The 4,142-nt window shown below is 47.7% G+C and overlaps 3 non-coding genes across 3 annotated transcripts; all 3 read right to left on the bottom strand.

Annotated features, from left to right (window-relative positions):
- Positions 1–1,120: 1,120 nt before the first annotated feature.
- TRNAN-AUU (transfer RNA asparagine (anticodon AUU)) lies at positions 1,121–1,193 on the bottom strand. Its single transcript has one exon. It is a non-coding gene; the product is annotated as a tRNA-Asn (tRNA).
- Positions 1,194–1,999: 806 nt separating this feature from the next.
- On the bottom strand, positions 2,000–2,072 carry TRNAH-AUG (transfer RNA histidin (anticodon AUG)). The gene has a single exon. It is a non-coding gene; the product is annotated as a tRNA-His (tRNA).
- Positions 2,073–2,731: 659 nt separating this feature from the next.
- On the bottom strand, positions 2,732–2,804 carry TRNAH-AUG (transfer RNA histidin (anticodon AUG)). The gene has a single exon. It is a non-coding gene; the product is annotated as a tRNA-His (tRNA).
- Positions 2,805–4,142: the final 1,338 nt, after the last annotated feature.

Genomic DNA, 4,142 nt, shown 5'->3' with positions numbered 1-4,142 from the left:
CATAGCGCAACGGAAGCCCAAATATTAAATGGTCGTCTGGTATTGAGGTAAAACTTTGACTTTTTACTTCACATCTGAGACCTCACAGCACCGCTCCCGGATGGGCTCGAACCACCAACCTTTCGGTTAACAGCCGAACGCGCTAACCATTGCGCCACGGACGCCCAAAAATTAAATGGTCGTCAGGTATTGAGGTAAAACTTTGACTTTTTACTTCACATCTGAGACCACACAACACCGCTCCCGGATGGGCTCGAACCACCAGCCTATTGGTTAACAGCTGAACGCTCTAACCATTGAGCCACGGAAGCCCAAAAATTAAATGCTCGTCAGGTATTGTGGAAAAACTCTGACATTTTACGTTACATCTGAGATCCCAAAACACCGCTCCCGGGTGGGCTCGAACCACCAACCTATTGGTTAACAGCTGAACGCGCTGACCATTGCGCCACTGAAGCCCAAAAATTAAATTTTCGTCAGGTATTGAGGTAAAACTTTGACTTTTTACTTCACATCTGAGACCACACAACACCGCTCCCGGAAGGGCTCGAACCACCAACCTTTCGATTAACAGCTGAACGCGCTAACCATTGCGCCACGGAAGCCCAAAAATTAAATGCTCGTCAGGTAATGTGGAAAAACTCTGACATTTTACGTTACATCTGAGACGTCACAACACCGCTCCCGGGAGGACTCGAACCACCAACCTATTGGTTAACAGCCGAACGTTCTAACCATTGAGCCACGGAAGCCCAAAAATTAAATGCTCGTCAGGTATTGTGGAAAAACTCTGACATTTTACGTTACATCTGAGACGTCACAACACTTCTCCCGGATGGGCTCGAACCACCAACCTATTGGTTAACAGCCGAACGCGCTAACCAGTGAGCCACAGAAGCTCAGAAATTAAATGGTTGTTAGGTATTGTGGATAAGTTATGACTTTTTACGTTACATCTGAGACCCTACAGCACCTCTCCAAGGTGGGCTCGAACCACCAACCTTTCGGTCAACAGCCGAACGCGCTAACCATTGCGCCAAGGAAGCCCAAAAATTAAATGGTAGTCAGGTATTGTGGAAAAACTTTGGCTTTCTACGTTACATTTGAGATCCCACAACACCGCTCCCGGGTGGGCTCGAACCACCAACCTTTCGATTAATAGCTGGACGCGCTAACCATTGCGCCACGGAAGCCCAAAAATTAAATGTTCGTCAGGTATTGTGGAAAAACTCTGACTTTTTACGTCACATCTGAGACCTCACAACACCGCTCCCGGATGGGCACGAACCACCAACCTTTCGGTTAACAGCCGAACGCGCTAACCATTGCGCCACGGACGCCCAAAAATTAAATGGTCGTCAGGTATTGTGGGAAAATTTGGGTTTTTACGTTACATTACAGATCCCACAACACCGCTCCCGGGTGGGCTCGAACCACCAACCTTTCGATTAACAGCTGGACGCGCTAATTATTGCGCCACGGAAGCCCAAAAATGAAATGTTCGTCAGGTATTGAGGTAAAACTTAGGCTATTTACGTTACATTTGAGATCCCAAAACACCGCTCCCGGGTGGGCTCGAACCACCAACCTATTGGTTAAAAGCCGAACGCGCTAACAATTGAGCCACGGAAGCTCAGAAAATAAATGGTTATCACGTATTATGGAAAAGTTTGACTTTTCACGCTACATCTGAGACCTCACAACACCGCTCCCGGATGGGCTCGAACCACCAACCTTTCGATTAACAGCCGAACGCGCTAACCATTCGCCACGGACGCCCAAAAATTAAATGTTCGTCAGGTATTGTGGAAAAACTCTGACTTTTTACGTCACATCTGAGACCTCACAACACCGCTCCCGGATGGGCTCGAACCACCAACCTTTCGATTAACAGCTGAGCGCGCTAACCATTGCGCCACGGAAGCCCAAAAATTAAATGTTCGTCAGGTATTGTGGAAAAACTCTGACTTTTTACGTCACATCTGAGACCTCACAACACCGCTCCCGGATGGGCACGAACCACCAACCTTTCGGTTCATAGCCGAACGCGCTAACCAATGCGCTACGGAAACCCAAAAATTCAATGGTCGTCAGGTATTGTGGAAAAACTTTGGTTTTTACGTTACATTTGAGATCCCACAACACCGCTCCCGGGTGGGCTCGAACCACCAACCTTTCGATTAACAGCTGGACGCGCTAATTATTGCGCCACGGAAGCCCAAAAATGAAATGTTCGTCAGGTATTGAGGTAAAACTTAGGCTATTTACGTTACATTTGAGATCCCAAAACACCGCTCCCGGGTGGGCTCGAACCACCAACCTATTGGTTAAAAGCCGAACGCGCTAACAATTGAGCCACGGAAGCTCAGAAAATAAATGGTTATCACGTATTATGGAAAAGTTTGACTTTTCACGCTACATCTGAGACCTCACAACACCGCTCCCGGATGGGCTCGAACCACCAACCTTTCGATTAACAGCCGAACGCGCTAACCATTCGCCACGGACGCCCAAAAATTAAATGTTCGTCAGGTATTGTGGAAAAACTCTGACTTTTTACGTCACATCTGAGACCTCACAACACCGCTCCCGGATGGGCTCGAACCACCAACCTTTCGATTAACAGCTGAGCGCGCTAACCATTGCGCCACGGAAGCCCAAAAATTAAATGTTCGTCAGGTATTGTGGAAAAACTCTGACTTTTTACGTCACATCTGAGACCTCACAACACCGCTCCCGGATGGGCACGAACCACCAACCTTTCGGTTCATAGCCGAACGCGCTAACCAATGCGCTACGGAAACCCAAAAATTCAATGGTCGTCAGGTATTGTGGAAAAACTTTGGTTTTTACGTTACATTTGAGATCCCACAACACCGGTCCCGGGTGGGCTCGAACCACCAACCTATTGGTTAACAGCCGAACGCGCTAACAATTAAGCCACGGAAGCTCAGAAATTAAATGGTTATCACGTATTGTGGAAAAGTTTTGAATTTTTATGCTACATCTGAGACCCCACAACACCGCTCCCGGGTGGGCTCGAACCACCAACCTATTGGTTAACAGCCGAACGCGCTAACCATTGAGCCACGGAAGCTCAGGAATTAAATGGTTGTCCCGTATTGTGGAAAAGTTTTGACTTTTTACGCTACATCTGGGACCCCACAACACCTCTCCCGGGTGGGCTCGAACCACCCACCTTTCGGTTAACTGCTGAACGCATTAACCATTATGCCACGGAAGCCCAAAAATTAAATGTTCGTCAGTTATTGTGGAAAAACTCTGACATTTTACGTTACATCTGAGACCTCACAGCACCGCTCCCGGGAGGGCTCAAACCACCACTCTTTTGAATAACAGCTGAACGCGCTAACCATTGCGCCACGGAAGCCCAAAAATTGAATGGTCGTCAGGTATTGTGGAAAAACCTTGACTTTTTACGCCACATCTGAGACCTCACAACACCGATTTCGGGTGGGCTCGAACCACCAACTTACTGGTTAACAGCCGAACGCGCTAACCATTGAGCCACGGAAGTTCAGAAATTATATGGTTGTCTCGTATTGTGGAAAAACCTTGACTTTTTACGCCACATCTGAGACCTCACAACACCGGTTTCGGGTGGGCTCGAACCACCAACTTACTGGTTAACAGCCGAACGCGCTAACCATTGAGCCACGGAAGTTCAGAAATTATATGGTTGTCTCGTATTGTGGAAAAACTCTGACTTTTTACGTTACATCTGAGACCCCACAAAACGCTCCCGGAGGGGCTCGAACCACCAACCTTTAGAATAACAGCTGAGCGCACTAACCATTGCGCCACGGAAGCCCAAAAATTAAATGTTCGTCAGGTATTGTGGAAAAACTCTGACTTTTCACGTTACATCTGACACACCACAAAACGCTCCCGGATGGGCTCGAACCACCAAACTTTCGGTTCGTCAGTTATTGTGGAAAACGTTTGACTTTTTACGTTACATCTGAGACCTCACAACACCGCTCCCAGATGGGCTCGAACCACCAACCTATTGGTTAACAGCCGAACGCGCTAACCATTAAGCCACGGAAGCTCAGGAATTAAATGGTTGTCCCGTATTGTGGAAAAGTTTTGACTTTTTACGCTACACCTGAGACCCCACA

This window comes from Phalangium opilio, unplaced genomic scaffold (genome assembly GCF_054372755.1).
Source record: "Phalangium opilio isolate 3A_F unplaced genomic scaffold, DU_Popi_V2 ptg000019l_1, whole genome shotgun sequence".
Classification (NCBI taxonomy): domain Eukaryota; kingdom Metazoa; phylum Arthropoda; class Arachnida; order Opiliones; family Phalangiidae; genus Phalangium; species Phalangium opilio.
The sequence above is the reverse complement of the archived record's forward strand: the minus strand, read 5'-3'. Positions and strand labels throughout refer to the sequence as shown.